Source organism: Lactuca virosa, chromosome 2 (genome assembly GCF_052849685.1).
Source record: "Lactuca virosa cultivar CGN04683 chromosome 2, Lactuca_virosa_CGN04683_v6, whole genome shotgun sequence".
Classification (NCBI taxonomy): Eukaryota; Viridiplantae; Streptophyta; class Magnoliopsida; order Asterales; family Asteraceae; genus Lactuca; species Lactuca virosa.
The window spans coordinates 238,221,103-238,240,746 of NC_136427.1; positions in this window are offsets into that span (position 1 = coordinate 238,221,103).

Sequence of the window (19,644 nt, forward strand, 5' to 3'; positions counted from 1 at the left end):
ATCCTTGGATTTAGCTATCCACTCTTTCCGAAGCGTATCAGGCTTTTTCCAGGGTGAGACTTTTAACAGGACAGGGTCATCAACTTGGAATTCCAAGGGTTCTTGCTTCTTATCGGCGTAGTCTTTTCGTATGATCTCTTTCAGTCGTCTCTCGGATGGTTTCAGGGCTCGTGAGAGTACTGTCGGGGACTTGATTCTTGAATAGTTGCGTGTCGCCCACTTCAGCCCAGCACAGAGGGGATCTATACTTACGGCCAGGGGGCTTCAAACGGCGCAACCTTGATACTGGATAGGTCGTCGTTCGTTGCGAGAAGGTTCAACTAAGAGTAGTTGAGTGTCCCACGACGTATTTCCAATTGTCTGGATAACCCTCTTACTTTGTCCATGTGCTTGTGGGTGGTACCCTTCGTATGAATACTTTCGGGTTTTTCGAAGAGTGATGAATTTTTGAAGTTCGCATCTAATTTGTCGTTACGAGTGACGAGAGTTTTGCGATAACACGATTTAAGACAACAGGATTTGGTATAACATAGAATCAGTCGGACTAAACAGGATGTCGTCGTAGAATCGCACGTTAAGTTGGTTTGGAAGGATCGCTTTGTTAGAACATTGATGCCCGTGGGTGAATGTCTATGGTGTTTTATGTGTTTGACTCGAAGTTAACAGGTACTACTAACACGAGGGTTCTGATGTTTTGAAGTTATGAACTTTCTTGAAATGGTTCTTACTAGATTTCCCTATGATTGTTTGGTGTACACAAACCAGGTATAACTACAACTGAACCTAAAGTATTCACTAAGTTATCATAATTTACTCATTAGAGCTTTTAAATCTTATACGAACATCGTGATTCAATTTGGACGAGGAAATAATCACGATTATGAGTAATTATTGGGGTTTTCAGAAACGTACCAAAACACCGCGGTTTTCATTGATGTTTTCCTCATCCCCTGAGGTTAGACTCCTCCTGTTTCCTCATTGTTCTTTTCTGTTGGGCAGTCTCTTTTGAAATGCCCCGTTTCGCCACATGCACCGCATACTTGAACTATACTAGTACCGGTAATGGAAGTGATGTGTTGAGTTGGGGTCTGTACGGAACAAGTTTCCTGGCCATCCTTAATCCTTGGACAATTTCTTTTGTAATGTCCGGGTTCACCACAATTGTAGCAAACCTGGCCCATCTGTATGCCAGGACTCGAGGTGTTTGGTTGTGCAGGTGCCCTGCAGCATCGCATGGTGTGTCCTCGCCTATTGCAGTTCTCACATCGAAGTTCGCGGCACTTTCCTACGTGGTGGAAGTTGCATTTCTCGCAACTTGGAAGTTTTCCAGCATATTGTCGCGCTGGCGTTGGCACTGGTTGGGCGGATGTGGCGGTTGTAGAAGTTATCTCGAGTTGTCGTTTCTTGGCAAGTTTCTGAGACGACTTGTTCTTCCTCTCGGACCAAAATTTCCATTTGGCGCTCTTAGGTTTGGGAGTTGGAATGTTCTCTTGGACAAGCCCTTGTTGATTTCCTGGTGTGTTGTTACAGCTTGAGGTGTGGAAGTCGTTCCCATTCCCATTTAGGTTGTTAGTGTTAAGAACAGCTAAGGCGGCTGCTACGGCTGCTGTGACAGCAACTTGAAACGTGACCGAGTCCATTTGGAGGGCCGGTGTCTTACTGGTGGGTTGGTTATGTTTCTTCGGAGGCATGATCTGCTACATGTCAAGAGAAGAAGTTTGTGAGCAACAACGGTTGCCTTTGGATGAATCCTAAATATTTATCTATGCAATGGGATTTCCCGCTTTTGCTATCTGACTCTCATTTATTCGACCCACATCCCCATGATATGGTCCTAGTAAGAATAGAAAACGATTTGAATGCAATAAAGTTTACATACGATAAACTTAAGAACTCCCTGTTGTTTAGCTCATTGCGCTGGTTGGATAACTCTCACATTCTCGTCGGCTCTGGACGATATGGAGATTTAGCTATAAGGATAGTTCCGGGGATCAAGTCGATACGGGATACAACTTGACACTCGGAAGAAATCCCTGGAATATCTTTGGGGAAGTTATCAGGAAGGTTGAGGACTTCGGGGATGCTCTCGAGGTCTTTAACTTTTTGCGTCTCATCAACCACATGAGCCAGGAATGCATGGCATCCCTTTCGCATATACTTTTGGGCCTTGGCGCAGGAAATGATACGAAGTTTTGAACAATTTTTTTTTTACTATAACCAGGAAGGATCTCGTTAGAGGGAAAGATTGAGACGAATTGCTTCCTCGAAGCAAATGATATCAGCATAATTTGGGGCTCAACCATCCCGTGCTGACTAGAACATCGAAGTTTTTCATGAAAACTGATATGATATTGATGGGGAAAAGGAATGATCGTCTAAGTACATCTTATGATACATGCTTTGAGGACAAAACATCGATAGGACCTTGATAAGGTTGCTTAATTTTCATGTTATCGATCTAAGGTATACTTTTGACAAAGATCATCTCTAACTGAAATATGGTTGTTGCCATCATGACCGAAACTGAGATTGCACATATTTCGGAACTCTGGACCTAAAATAGGCCTAAGCTACTCCAATAGGGAAAGAATCTTAGCAACATGAAGGACATATATGTTTACAGGGAAGATCTATTTAGAATATAGACATGAAAGTCATTCCTTAGGCCAAAAAGGAGGAACGAGTAGAGCATTCTCCTATCAGCGACGGGTACTCCTCGAGCGAAACCTTAATTCGGCCAGCTGGCGTTCCACACCAAGCAGGCGTCTCCTGTATTCTGACTGGCGTGCTCGGAGCTCTATGACTTCGGCTCGGGTTGTAGCTAACTCTCGCTGCAGAGCTTCATTGTTCCTTGCAGCTCTCGCATGAGAAATCTCGAGGCGATGATTGCGGTCCGGGTTGGCGTTTGAATCCGCTTCGAGCTCCATAGTTCGCTGAAGGGTTGCCACGCCCAGTTCCTCATTGCGAGCCACTCGGCGTATCATGATTAGAAGGGCCCTGTCCGTGGGGCCTCCTTCGTTCAAATTGTAGAAGTTGTGGTTTACGTCGTATGGGAGGGGTTGGTCTTGCTCGTGGCTCCACCTATTCAAACTCCCGACCCACATAGGAGTTGGACCTTGGAATCCAACTTGAGGGTTAGGATTTGGTATTGGGGTCACTTGAGGTAGGTTCTCGACTTCGGGTTCCGAGTCAGCCTCTTCAGGAAATGGTTCGGCAAAGTCATCGTCCAAAGGAATTTCATGGTTTCCTTCTGACTCTGGCTCGATCCATCCGCCATCTCCTTGGTTGGGAAAGTACGGGTCGCCAGGGAGATGGAACCCAATCATGCTATCTACGTGAGGTGATGGTAAAGAGATAGTTAATAGGCAGCGAATCGATAATACTTCCAATGTATTATAGTTACATGATTGATTCTCCTAGGTAAGTTTCTGGTTCGGTCGTTTACTCCTATAGTATTTTAATCATTATGTTCGGTTCTAGAACTCTTCTTGTATTTAGGTAAGTTTTAGGCTTGTTGTAACACTACAATCACTCCCAAGCACATGTTGGTCATGTCGCGAATGAATATAGTTGATCAGGCTATATTGACCCTAGACATGATTACATAACTGCCCAGGTTTAACCGAAGCGTCCTAACATCCAAATACTTTTGTTTTGTTCTACCTATGACACAAATTCTGGTACTCGGGTATACTTGTATTCTTTTTGTAAAAGTACTTGTATTTTAAAAGTATACTTTTAGTTCAGAGCACTTCGGCCCCTTTGTGTTTATAGTTGTATACCATGTAAGGTTCGGTATACTTAGTTCACTATAAACAATAGCTCTGATACCAATCTGTCACACCCCAAAATCGGAACGGCAGAAACGTTCTGGGGCGGAGGACGTCATACGTAGTATCACAACAATTGTATCATAGCAAGCATAGTAAACACAACCAGACATTGAATACATATGTGAAAAAGGTTTACATTGTTTATTACATAGTTTAGTACATAACAAAAGTACAATAGTAAAGATGTGACTTTAACGCTCCAACTTCTCCGAACTCCTAAAAGTACCTGTCTACTAATACCCTGAGAATACAAGCAGTTTTGAAATAATATCAGCATAAAGCTGGTGAGTTCATAAGCGTTTTAGTTTTTAGTAGGAAATGTTCTTTGATCCTTTTGAAAAGTGTTCCTCAAGAAAATCCTATATTTTCTTATGAAAGATGATAGTTGGTTATCTGTTCTTGTTTGAGGTGTACAAGTATCTACCATACTTGTATCGTTAGACGTAGTTTTCTTGAAAAGCCTTGTTTGTTCCCTGTGAGGTGTATTAGCCTTATTACATAAATAAAACTAAAAAATAAGTGGTGAATTAACTCCTAAGGGTATTTTTAACACCCTCTAGTAATCAATTCGGTTATTACTTTGAGGTTATTTCACTCGTTTCATTATTACAAAAGTAAATTTCCGCTATCTAGGTTGTGAGTGTCATAACCGTACTTAGACTGGATATGGCACATAACGGGGCTAGTATCTTTTTATGACTTTGTCACCCCTGAACCTAATGGTCCCGATGTAGCTGGCAGCGAAGGTGCGGGATAGTCAGTCCCGTATAGATCTATACACAATAGTCACGCTCTTCCTACAAGAGATTCTGGTTACAAGGGGTAGTCCTACACTCGCGAATCCGGTGGAGTGTTACCAAGGACGTGTCTCAAACTTAGCCTAACAAATTTACAAGTAACAATACTGAAAATCCTGTTTATGATTTGCATGAATCCTTTATAAAATAATACATATTATTACATGATTCACAAGTTCATTGTTCTAGTTTTGAAAACTGTTTCTACGAGTTGATTTCTTAATCGGTTGGTAAAAAAAATCTGTTTTCCTTGTTAAAAGCATACTAAAAATATACTTATTTTAACAAAATAACATATTTTGAGCACAAGTTTCCTTATGCTTTTGCTTGTATTCCCCCCCTGAAAAAGTTAAAAACACGGAAAATGTAGGGGCATGAACTCACTGTTTGACGTGGGATTCGAGTGTAAGTTGCTAGGAATCGCTGAATGTCAAATAAAGCCTCGGGCACAAACGGATCCTATTTAGCATGTAAAAGTACATATATACATTAGGTGAGGGCATAACACTATTTGTTATGAAAGGAATCCACCTTAGGAACTAGGAAACACTTAAAACTAAGTGTTAGAATCGCATGTGATTTGAAAATGGGGAGTTTGCAGTCGCATAAGGAGTGTACGGTCAAGGGTTTGCGGCCCAATAGGGTTTACGGCCCATATGTTTACGGCCCAAGTGTTTGCGGTCCATGGGTTTACGGTCCATGGGTTTACGCCCATGTGTTTACAGCCGTAAACACTTGGTGAAAGATGCGATTTTCGGTGTTTCAAGGTCCTTTCTAGCCTTCTGGAAGTGTTCTAAGCCTCGTTTCTAGGCTTAGGAGGGTGTTGTGGCAACTTTGCACCACTAAAATAGAGTTTACGGTCAAGGGAGATTGCATTGGCCGTAAACACTCTTCTGGTCACGATTTCTAGATGTTTAACAAGTGATTCTTGTATCCAACAAGCTAAGGGTAGTGTACTTACGTAGTGGAAGCTTGAAATGAGGTTTTTAGCCACCAAGAACTAGTGTGTGTTCTTGGTGTTCTTGGTGAGAGAGAAAATCTAGAAAAAGATGAGATTTAGGAGATGAGACATGGCTTCATCACTAGAAATGGATTTGTAACAACATTCAAGGTGGAAAAACACTTACTTCTTGAAGATTCTTGAGCAAATTCGAAGTTTGTAGAGAGAGAGAGAGAGAGAGTAGAGAGAGAAAGCTTTTGGAGTGTGTAAAGTGAGAAATGAAGGCCACTCATCCCTTATATAGGGGTGAGTTTACGGCCAAGGGGTGAGGTGGAGGGTTTACGGCCGTGAACAGGGTTTACGGTCGTAAACAGAGTTTACGGTCGTAAACTGAGTTTGCGGCCGTAAACTCCTCTCGAAGGGTTGTTTGGCCCAGATGCTATGCTTTGACTTAGAAAACCTCGTTTTTGAATCCAAAACTCGATTGAACTGAGCTTAGAAAGTTCCGTTAGACCAAAAATAATACTAACGTGAACGGAAATAAATCAATTCGAATTTATTTAAAACGTAAGGCCCTTCTCAAGCTAAGAAATTTGACGGAATTAAATAAAAACCCAAATTTTATTAACGGAAACTGGGTAAGGGTAACGGAAAAAGTTTCGGGTTGTCACAATACCCAATTCATCAAATCTATAAATACCCTATACGTATTAGTGAGCCCAAATGGCATTACCACGAACGCATAATGCCCGTAACGATTGCGGAACGCGGTCTTCTCCACGTCCTCCTGTCGCACCCTGGCCTGATGGTACCCAGACCTCAGATCTATCTTGGAGAACCAAGATGCACCTTGCAACTGATCAAAAAGATCATCAATCCGCAGAAGGGGATAACGGTTCGTCACCGTTAGCTTGTTCAACTCCCGGTAATCAATACACATCTGGAGTGAACCATCCTTCTTCTTGACGAATAAAATCGGCGCTCCCCACGGAGAACTACTCGGTCTGATGAATTGCTTGCCTAGAAGCTCCTGCAACTGAGATGACAACTCCTGCATCTCAGGTGGTGCCAAACGGTATGACACATTGGCAATTGGGGCCGCACCTGGCACGAGGTCAATCCTGAACTCGACCTGCCTCACAGGAGACACACTGGGTAACTCCTACGGAAATACATCGGCAAACTCCCTGACCACCGGGACCTCTGAAACTGAAACCTGATCCCCAACATGCGTATCCACCACATAAGACAACTAACCCGCACACCCATGCTGAATATACCGTCGAGCTCTGGCTGCAAAACAAAACCCTAAACCCATCCTGGTGCCCTCTACATAGATAACCAGTTCTCCCCCACTTGGGGTTCGAACTACCACGCGTTGGACCTCATAATCAATCATATCACCGAAACGGCTCAGCCAATCCATTCCCACAATCATGCAGACATCTTCTATGGGGATAGGGATCAAATCGATCGGATAAGTTACCCCGAAAATCTCCAGAACACAACCATGATATACCGATGATGCAGAAACCCCGTGTTCGTTGTCGATAGAGACTCGCAACGGACACTCTAACTCCCCAATGGGCATGTCAAACTCCCCACTGAACGACCGAGATACAAAAGACAGACTCACACCCGAGTCAAACAACACTAGAGCAGGCAATGATTTCACTAAGAACATACCTAACAAAGGTACAAATATAAGCATAACAAAAAAAAACAAAATCAACAAGACAAAGGATAGAAACATACCAGTCACAACATATGGTGTTGCCCTGGCATCCTCGACGGTAAGCTGGAAAGCATGACCTCGAGCCCTCGGGGTCTCCGCCCTGCCCTAACTCCCGTCAGTGATCCTCAAAGTAGCCAGCGTTGGAATTTGCGATGGCCTAGCAGCAAGAAAAGGACATTGGGCCTTCATATGGCCCACCTGATCACAATGGTAACAAAGTCTGACGCCAGAAGCTGGAGTCTGTTGCCGACAATCCCTCGTAATATGACCCTGCTTGCCACATTTGTGGCGACCCGAAGAAGATCGACAAGCCCCATCATGCACCTTGTCGCACTTCCCACAAGTGTGGTCCCTCTGACTCCCCAACCTAGAATTAGTGGCCCTAAACCGCTTCGACACAGGCTGCGACTGCGCCGAGGCCGGTCTCGATTCCCTCGTCTGCAAATCAATCTCAATCTCACGCCGCCTGGCGGCCTCCTGCGTCTCTAACAATGTACTATAGTGTTGAGTAGAATCAAACTGTCTGATCTCTGTCTTGAGCATGCTCAAGTAACGGGTCATCTGAGCCTGCTCGGATGCAGCAAACTCAGGACAGGACATATCCCTCTCTGTGAACATCTTGGTGATCTCCGTCACTATCTCAGAACTCTGCCTCAAGTCTAGATACTCCTGGGCCAACCTCTCTCGCTCCACCAGCGGCACATATCGGGAGCGGAACATCTCAGAAAACTACTCCCAAGTCACAACATCTCTCTGCTCAGCATAATAGGAACTGGTAGCGAGCCTCCACCAATCCTTTGCTTCGGTCCTCAAAAGGTTCAGAGCACACCTGACCTTCTGGTCAGCTGGGCACAAACAAGTGAAGAAACATCCCTCCACATCAGATAGCCACCTCATGGCAATAATCGGGTCTTGCACCGCATCGAAAGTCGGGGGCTTCATATTGTCAAAGTCCCGATACCGAATAGCCCGACCCGATCCAAACCCTGCAGCCGAAACGGCTGCAGTGGCTGCAGCAGCAGCAGTTTCAGACAACGCATCATAGCGCTCATCAAAGTACTCAACCATGGCGGTCTTGATAGACCCAAACATATCTGGAAACTGAGCTCGGAACCGAGAATCAACCTCCTCCTGCAGGATCTCCCTGATCCTCTCATCCAGCGCAGCTGACTCGCCCTAACGGCTAGCTCCTGATCCCTATCTGGATCCTGCCTCAACTCGACGCGTAGTCACCATATTGAAAATAAACCAGGAAGATATCAGATAACACACATATCATAACAGGGAACCAACTCCCAACAAAGACCTAGGGGTTGTGACTTCTTTGTTATGCGTACGGGTCCTGTGCTTTCAGTAGTACGGCCTCATACTACCTTCCACACCAACCCGTAGTTGTCTCAGAGGGTCATCACAACACCCTAACAATACTTTCTAGCATACTCATACGCTCAATCCTCACACCCTAGAGGAATGCTATATATATATATATATATATATATATATATATATATATATATATATATATATCAAAACTGACTGACTGACCCCACACGACTCATCCATTAAACTTCCACCAACCCTGCAGCACTCGTGTATGCTAGCCATACATAACACTGGACCCTATAGAAATTCGAATATATGATCCTACCCTAGGCCCTTCATCAAACAAGAACAAGAAATAAGGCCAAACCAATCATTCTCAGGCTATAACATCTTAGTTATGTATAACCATGATGCATACACTAAGCAACTACAGTAATGATGTCAATTCCATTAGAGAAGAACCCTAGGCTATCAAGAATCATATAATCAGGCAACTCTATCTTGCAAAACCTAAAGATCCTAGCCTATCACTAGCATGTTGTTCTACCATATCACAATATCAGATAACAGTATGGTATTTTGAGGTCTACTTACTGGCTCCGGCTGATCGTACACATCACATTCTCCTTGATTATTTTGAAAATCATTTTAAAAATATGTTCCTTAGTTTGAGACTGGATTCACACGAGTGCTCCTTCAATTCACTCAAACCAAGGCTCTGATACCAACTTGTAACATATGCAAAATTCATGAAAAATTTAAACTTTTAAACAAACCCAAAAACCATCATTGTGTACAAATTGTTTTCAAAATGAGTTCAATATCAGAGTAATCCCAAAATCATAAAACAAAACAGGAGGAGGTGCATGATCATGCCTTCGCCTTCCCGCGATCCTATGAGGTACCTGAAACATAATCCAAAACTGTAAGCCCAAAGCTTAGTGAGTTCCCCCAAAATACCAATACATAACAAATAACACAAATACAAAACAACATACTATAGTCCCAATCAACCATCAAGTTGGAATACCCCAGGCCCCTCAACCATCGAGTTGGAATTCCAACATACTATGGGTCCAATCAACCATCGGGTTGGAATACCCCAGGCACCTCAACCATCGGATTGGAATGCCAATGTACTATGGGTCCAATCATCCCCAGGATGGAATACCCTAGGCCCTCAACCATCGGGTTGGAATGCTCCGGCCTGTTGGCTTACGTACAAAGCAGTGAAGCCTCAACCACTAACTAATCATGTGCACATAATACATATAAACAAACTATTAACCAGCCAGCAAACAAATAGACAGATCTTACAGATCAGTAAACATAATATCATCCTATCTACCAGGATTTCGATCTAACAGATCACTACAATGTAACATCATGCATAACAGGACATCAATACAAAAGGGTCAGCATTGGTGCCTTCGACCCACAAGTACAGTGAGGAAAACTCATCTCACAATGTCGAACCGCACTGAAAACCTCCAGCTGCTGGCTCACAAAAAATCCCGAACTATCACAACAAAACAAACATCCAATTAACAATTGGATTACCATCCTTGGCAAAGGATCCATACTTAGGGTAAGTGTCCACTTTACCCTTTCCCTAATTAGGCCAAGATCCAAGTCTAATTTTGATCCAAAAGGCCCAAATTACTTCAAGACCCATAATCGGCCCAATTTTCCAAATTGGGCCCAAACTCCTTATTGGGCCTTCTCCTTTAAGCACACAAATAACACACTTTAAGCTCAAAACACTCTCTTATGGGATTAGGTACTCACATGTACACCCAGCGTACTACTCCTGCTCCCAACATTACCATTCTGCAACTAGGGCTACTTAGGGCTACATCTTTATAATCCAAGGACCCAAAATGAAATAATTAAAAACCAATTGAAGGATTTGAAAATGCATGAAAGCCCAGGATGCTACAACAGCGCGCGAGTATTCGCCTAATATACTTATAAATGAGGCATTTTTACGTGCACCACATGCATTTGAAACCTCCATGACTTTTTAATTTATTTCTAATAATTATTATAATATGGTTAATAATGTTAAATTAATGCAAAAACTAAATTTTAATAATAAATTAACTAAACTACAATATTAAAATATAATATGTTACTTTTATTTATATAATTATGACTTTAACTTTTCTAAATATTATAGTTAACTTATTAGTTTACATATGTTATTGTATATGAGCAATTGTCATTTTAAAGTTATAATTTTTGTATAATTTATGATTTTATGCAAAATAGTTAAATTATTAATTTCAATATAATGTTAAACGGTTAATTTAAATCAAAACTTCAGTTAAACTTAAAAAAAAGCGAGAGACTATTCTATAAATAGCTAAAAGTTATAAATTATAGTGTTAAATCTAAATATCAATCCTAAATTAACAAAAAAAACCATGAAACTATTTTTTATGATCATTAAGAATTTTCAAACAAGTAACTTAAATATAACTTACAATAAGAATAGTTAAAAGTAATATTATATAAAAAATTATAATGTTATCTTTGAAAAAAAACAATGTTTGTTGTTTAAAATAATTACAATAAAAAAACTAACAATATTCATCAAATAAATTTTAAAAAAGTTCAATTTCTGAAACCAGATTAAAATAATTAAGAGTTTTTAAATACGTTATTTAAAATAGCTTACCACAACAATAGTTAAAAATAACATTATATACAAAAATTATATTATTACCATTAAAAACAAAAACAATGTTTAATGTTTTAAATAATTACAATGGTAGAAATTAAAATGACAAGCAAATAAACGTTTTAAAATTAATTAATCATAACAACAACTATAAATATCATTAAACCATATATTATATTCAATTTTATTTATGATAACCCATAGGTAGAGACAATTGAGACAACTTGGATTATAGAATTTTAAAAGATGTGTATATTATCATATAATTCAAAACAAACAATGTTTATACCAACTTATTACAATATTTATTATATAAGAGTAAACAACAACTTCATTGATATATTTAAAAAACATATTTTAATATTTCAATTATATTGTTGTATTCTGCGCAACGCGAGTATTCGCCTAGTATATATATATATATATATATATATATATATATATATATATATATATATATATATATATATATATATATATATATATATAGGGCTAGGTTATAATGTGGATGGACAACTATTGTGCGGATGTGTGGACAATGCTAATCTATGAGAATTACTAAGAGAATAGGTTATTTGGTATTGTGAATACGTTCAAACTCACACAATTATTGTCATTTTCATGCATTCTCACTAATTCTTATTAATTTTTGTTCTCACGCATCGTTTTTCACTCATTTTCATTCTTACAGAATATATAACTCAATAAACATTCTGACAACATTCAGACAGAATGAGAATAATAATAAAAAAGTCTATAATAATCTTATACACAGTTTAATTAGTGAGAATGTGTGATAATGACAATAGCTATGTAAGATTGAACGTATTCACATTATCAAACAACATATTTTCTTTGTCATTTTCACAGAATAGCAATGTCCACACGTCCGCACAATAGATGTCAATCCACATTTGAACCTAACTCTCTTTCTCTCTCACTCTCTCTCTATCTCTCTCTCTCTCTCTCTCTCTCTCTCTCTCTATATATATATATATATATATATATATATATATATATATATATATATATATATATATATATATATACGAAATGGTATTTTATGATACAAATTGATTAAATCATGCTCATTTCTTTACTTATGTGTATGCATAATTTAATTTCGTTGAAGCTACTAAAAATTTTGGATTCTTTTGTTACAAGGTTTGTTATTGATTTAATACATGCAATCTTTTTTATTTTTTATTATTAATCTTTTTCTCACTTTTGATGAAGTTTTTGTATTCTATTTGTGTGTTTTCATGGGTTGTTTCTCACATCTCCAGTGAAACCAAAATTTAGAGTGGTAATACATCTCAACCATATATTCCTTTACCTACAAGATATTTTTTTTTACTTTTAGATAACAATTATGATTCTAATTATTAATTCTTCCAGTTGAGTAGAATGACAAGATTGCTCATTCTTAGAGTACTTTTTTATTAAGTTTGTGTGCTTAATTTTTTTCACCTGAATAAATATGATATAGGTTTAAAATGTGATGATTATTTACATAACTGCTTTTAATTAAAAAAATTATAGCATTATATTAATCAATTCATTACCACACATGACTTGGGTGATTTAATATTTTTACTCAAATAAGTATTTACATACACTTCACTCTATATAGTATATCTCTATATTAATATATGATATATGACTTGATGTACGTGACTGCAATGCTTGACCAAGTTAATGTGTAACGACCCAAAAATCTAAGGTAAAAATTTCATTTTTATTATAACCAAAGCACTATTATATATTGTTTAAGACATTAAAAGAAACATTTCAATTAAAACAAATATCAGAGTCTAATCCCAAATATCACGTATTGCGGAAGACACGGGTGTATGTGTTGCGATCGTCCCGAGCTCTTTCATTTGAAAACTGGAGTACCTCAAAAAAAATATGAAAATCGTAAGCCCCGCCTGTCATCAGACCCCGTCCGGCTTCGGACCCCGTCCGACATCGCCCCCCCCCCCCCCCCGGATACTGCCGAGCATTGTTGGGTGTTGGCCTCCCCTTCCAAATGGGTCTTATCCTAGTCCATATTTTCCTTGAATACAATTCAGGATACCTCAAACACCCATTGGGACAAACTTGGTCAAAAGTCAAAGTCAACGCTTCGAGTTGACTCAACTCGTCGAGTTATCCTTCAACCCGCTGAATTTCCATGAATCACAGAATCACGATATTTCAAATCAACTCGTTGAGTTTCCCTTTAACTCGTCGAGTTCCTCTTTTTTCAACAGAATCGGGACAATTCCAAACCAACTCGCCGAGTTTCGTTATGAACCCGTCGAGTTCATCAGTCTGTCAGCCCACTTAATGCATTAAGCCATTAATCTTCAAACCAAAGCTCTATCTTCCATAACTAGGATGAAAACACATCTAGAAGGGTAAAGTTTCCAACTTTACCCATTAAGAAACATCCCAAAGGCATTAAGATCAAACCCTAATCCAAAAAGGCTTATGACTTAATCCAAAAATCAGCATATCATCAAGATAATGCTCATGAACATAGGTCTGGACCTTAAAAGCTAAAACGTCACGCAAAGTATTCAACTTTACTCCCATGCAAGGCCATTTAAATATTAAGAGGCCAAAACAAGGGCTTGAAAGGAGCATGGAGCTCTTAGGGCCATAAAGTTGGCACCTTTATGCTATGAAAACTCCTTAAGACCCTAGATCTAAAAGGGTAGTCCATATGGGACGTCCAACTCCCAATGACCACTTCATTTGGACAAAAACAAGCAAAAGAACACTAAGATGAAGATCTAAGCAACCACAAAGCAAGGTTGAGACTTTATACCTGAAAGATGTTGAGAATGAAGCAAGGATTCGAGATCTAGCAGCTCCTTCTTGTATCACCAACTCTCACCAAGCTTCCCTTCCTTCCAATGGCTTCAAGCACACCACCAAAGCACTCAAAATGGCTCACAACACTCAAAAATGCCTTAGGGTTTCGAGGTTAGGGTTTACGACAATGGTGGCTGGAAATGAGGCCAACAAATTGGGTTTATGTTATTTAAATAGGGTGAAAAACCTCGAAATTAGGGTTTCACAAACCACGTCCAACTCGACGAGTTAGGAGAGTTGATCCTCCTAACTCGTCGAGTTGGTCTTCAAAAACACGCATGACCAATACTTCCAACACGTCGAGTTTCCTCCCACAAACTCGACGAGTTGGCCTTTAGAAATGAGGTTTTTATTTCCATATTGACCTTCTAGATTCTGGATGATACATAATGACTGCCAAAATATAATAACCAAGATGATATTAAACAAGTTGACAAGATTACGAGAGTAAGAGAAGACGAATGCAACAATTTGGATTTGGTGTGTTATTCGAGTTATGAAACCGAATTTGTTCAAACCGGGCACGAATAACCAAAAAACGGATTAACTCAAAAATTGACTTACCCACATGACGATCATGTCTAAATGACATGAAGTATATTAGGTTGTGTGATATTCTCTAGGTAAAATGACTTCATTACTTACATTTGTCTTTATGTAAAAGTGTAACTAAATACTTTTTAAAAGGTAACTGATTTTATATAAAGATTGTAAGTTTTTATTTATGAAGGTGAATGGAAGAAAGTATTTATTGATCTACTTTATGAAAAAAATGATAGATCAAACTTCTATTGTTAGAGAACAAAAACATGTTTGGATATATATCATTAATATAATACAATCCTAAAAGATAGTTATATAAATTGATTAATTATTAGAATAGTAAAGAATACAATAATTCAAAAGTTAATGAAATTATATACTATCCAAGAATAAATGCTCTTGAGATGAATTAGTGTAAATATGTATCTATCATATTGTATATTTAAAGTAATTACAATGTAATCCAATATTATTTCAAAGTCAATGATACCAACATAACTATTTTTAATAACATATATTAATTATATTATAGTATTTAGTGTAACGCGCAGATATTCGCCTATTATCTACAATATGTGTTAGGTGAACCTATATGACACAATTTTACTTAATTTAATTACATATATTTCGTACTTATATATATATATATATATATATATATATATATATATACATACATATATATATATATATATATATATATATATATCTTTATACCTTAATAAGCATTTAGCCTCAAATGCTGAATTTTAGGAGGTACAAACCATTACTGCATCATGTACAATGAATTTATGCATTATAGAAAAACAGATCTTATCCGGTGGTCAAGAGATGAATCGGTCAAAGTTGAACATAATGCACAAATAATCAATTGTATCAAGTTGTTTTTAGTGTGACCCATTAGTATCATATGTTATTTAGCAATATCACTTTAATATAACTCTTGAGCATACTGGACCTTTCAATCTCCCACTTACGCAATGCTCATATTAGACTGATATAGACAATGGTGAACATCTAGCAACATTTCACTGCCCCTAAGACCATACGACTGTTTGTGCCATTATTTCAACACCCAATTCCCAAATAGCTCAAAGCTACATTTGGTGTATAAGGTAAGTTTATCGGTTATCCCTTTGCTACAGACATCATGTTGAACATGAGATTCGGATCACGATCAATCTCATTAGTCGTTCAACTTTTGGTAAGGCGCCTTAGATGTCTAACTCTTAACACATAAGAGGAACAAATCCCATATTGACTACATAAGCCTCTTGCATAGTTCACACCATACCTGAAAATGGCTGTTATAACTGTCCGGTTAAGGAACAACATTTGACCATTATCAAAGCATAGCACTCCTTACACTTAAGTCCCACTATGCATCTCAGGTGTTAAGGATACAAAGATAGTACCGTTTAATCAAGTATCATTCACGATAGCGATCCATGAGATGATCTTGATGCGGGTCAGTTCAATACTAGTTCTCTGACAAGTACCTATGAAACTTGGTTACAACCACTTGCTTACTTTCATCTAGTGAGAGTCAACCAATCCAATTCATATTAGTGTTACTTCATAATTGCTCCCACAATTATAACCGACTATGAACCTTTAGAATAATAACATTATTCATGGATTAAACATGTTAATATAGAACACAACAAGTATTAATGTGATGACTATATCCCAATATATCACAACATTATCTAATAGTTGTTGTTATAATGTTCCAATATCCAAATACTAAATCCAAATCAAAAACCCATTTCTAGAATAATAAAGTCTTATAGCTGAAGTGTGACCACTCATACTTAGCTCAAAAGAATGACTTTATCAATGGATCTGGCAAAATTCAATTTGTGTGAATTCTGTGAATACTATCATCTCCATACTTAACTTTACTCTAAGTATAGTAAAATATCTTGGAGAATATGATTAGTGTTCTTTCGTGACATAGAGTCTCTTAGCTTGATTAAGTATACTCTCAAAGTCACAAAGATTTCTATGTGATTCTCGAATGGTAGAAATCAACATAGTTTTTTCAATGATCTCATTCATCCAATCATATTTGAATTCAACTTCTAAAGTAGTGTATTCTTATTTTGTAGTAGATTGTGTCATTATGTTTTGCTTGGACCTCATTCCAACAAGACTTACTCTTCATTCCATAATGAAGTCAAAATCCAATTATAATTCATAAATATTTATATTTGTTTAGAAATGAACATCTTATGTAGATCTTTCCAAAAGGATCCTTTTTAAACTGATTGTCTCATATACATTCTCTTAGTTCTTCTAAAGTACTCTTAGAATGCTCTTTTTGTCATCCAGTGACCTAACCTTCTGAAATTATTTAATCCTCACAATATGTAATGTAACATATTCATTTACTAGTTAGTAAAAGATAACTAGAATTCCTAAAAGCACAAAGCAAGCAACATTCGAGCATCGAGTAAACATAATCAAGCATATCTCTCTCAGGCTGTCCCTGACTAATCTGTACTAGCATGCAGTTCATAAAGTTGAGATACATATAACAGGCACATAAGGCATCCTTCCTAGATCCTTAGTCCTAATCCAGCATGCAATTCTCACGAAGCTGATACACATATAATAGACAGATAAGGCATCTTTCCTAGATCCTTAGTCCTAATCTAGCATGCAATTCTCATAAACATATCATAACATAAACTTGTATGGGTAATTTGGGAGTACTTACTTGAGCTCGGCTAATTGCATGCACCATACCCTTTTTCTCTTTTCAAAATTCTTTTTGTAAAAATGATTTTCTTTTAAAAATTTCCATACCATGTCCTTAGTTTGAGTTCAGACACACCCGAAAGTGTGTCCGAATCCCTCAAACCAAGGCTCTGATACCAACTTGAAACATCCCAAAAATATAGGCCAAAAATTTCTTTTTAAAAATCATTGATAAAACCATAAGCCAACCATCCTCATATATAAAAACCATAATTTGTGTATCTCAAAAACATCATATCGAATACTGTATCAAAATCATGTAAAAGTATCAGAGTCTGAACATCCCAGGCTAAACTGTGGTGTGTGCCATGCGATCATCCCGAACCCTTCCCCTTGCTAGTGGAAGTACCTGAAACCAAAACTGAAAACTGTAAGCACGAAGCTTAGTGAGTCTCCCCAAACTACCACGTACCATACACATAACATGCAACTAGGAGATACGGGCCCCGCCCACTCTCATGGAGATTCGGGCCCCACCCACACTCCGCTGTCTAGGACATTCGGGCCCCACCCACACTCTGATGTCTAGGAGATTTGGGCCCCGCCCACACTCCGATGTCTATGAGATTCGGGCCCCGCCCACACTCCGCTGTCTAGGAGACTCGGGCCCCACCCACACTCCGATGTCTAGGAGATTCGGTCCCACCCACACTCCGTTGTCTAACATGCATACAAGTATCACACAGACAACAAGTATATCTACTCACATCAATCAAACACATAACTACACTCAAATAATACTACGAGTTTCGGGCCTCGCCCACACTCGGCTGCTATGAGATTCGGGCCCCGCCCATACTCAACTACTATCATATCACATATACGGGCCGACCTTGGTGCCGTAGACCTGTTCCTACTGAAGGAAACTCGCCTCGTAAGACTGACTATTGAAAACTCGAGTGAGAAATCCCTGACTGCTGCTCCGACGACTCCCCGGCTATCATTTTCATAATAAAACTTAATCAAAATCTAATAATCCTTCCTAGGGTAAAATGACCATTTTACCCTTGGTCAAAGTCAACATCCGGGTCAAAGTCAAAGTCAAGGTCAGCTCCCAGTCAACCCCAACTCGTCGAGTTATCTCTCAACTCGGCAAGTTCATGCACTACTCAGCCTCGTGGTTAACTAAGTCAACTCGTCGAGTCCCTTCCCAGACTCGTTGAGTTCTTCTTGTCATAACATCGGGACATATCGACTTTAACTCGTCGAGTCCCTCCTTGGACTCGTCGAGTTCTTCAACTTCTGAGTCCTAATCTTGTCCAACTCACCGAGTCATCTCCTAAACTCAATGGTTTCACTCACAACCAAAAAAGGGGTTAGGGTTCATGAACCGACTCGCAGAGTCCAAGAACAAGTCGTCGAGTCCTCCATGTGACATATCCATTCAGCCGATTCTAATCCATTTCAATGCTTCTAACTTATATATCTGGACTCCCTAGACTAGCATCACACGTAAAGTTGCTAACTTTACGTGCATGCATGGTGTTATGAAGCTAAAACACCCATTACAAGCTAACATGAAGGTCTAAGTCATAAAATAGGGCCATGGCTGAATAAAGGATGCAACTTTGAGCTTCTAAAGCTCAAGAGTGCCCAGATATGAATTCCTTTCATCCCCAAGAGTTTAAATCTCGGAATGACCTTGGAAATGGCCCAAAAATGACAACATACAAGCTAAGAAGGAGATCTAAGTGAATAGCAGCCAAGGTATAAGCTTTATACCTCTATGAAGACAAAAATGAGTCCTTAGCTCTGGATCTTCGACCTTCCTTCTGCAACTCCAAGCCTTTGCTTCCTTCTTGTAGCTTTAAATCACAAAAATGGCAAGAAATAACTTAAGATCACTCAAGGTTGATTAGGGTTTCGAGATCAGGGTTTGAAGGTGATGGAGGTTGGGATGGAGGCCAGATATGATTCTTAAATAGGGTGCAACCCTAAAGATTAGGGTTTCATCCAGCCTGTCCTACTCGTCGATTCAGGACTTCGACTCGCCGAGTAGCTCACTTAAAACCCGCACATATTCTGCCTTCTACTCGACGAGTTACGGCCACCAACTCGTCGAGTAGCCCTTCCAAAATGAATGAAATAATAAAGTTAAATGCATACCAGGAACCAGGCGTTACAACACATGTTCTATTCATTTTGATATAAAAACACACCTTGTG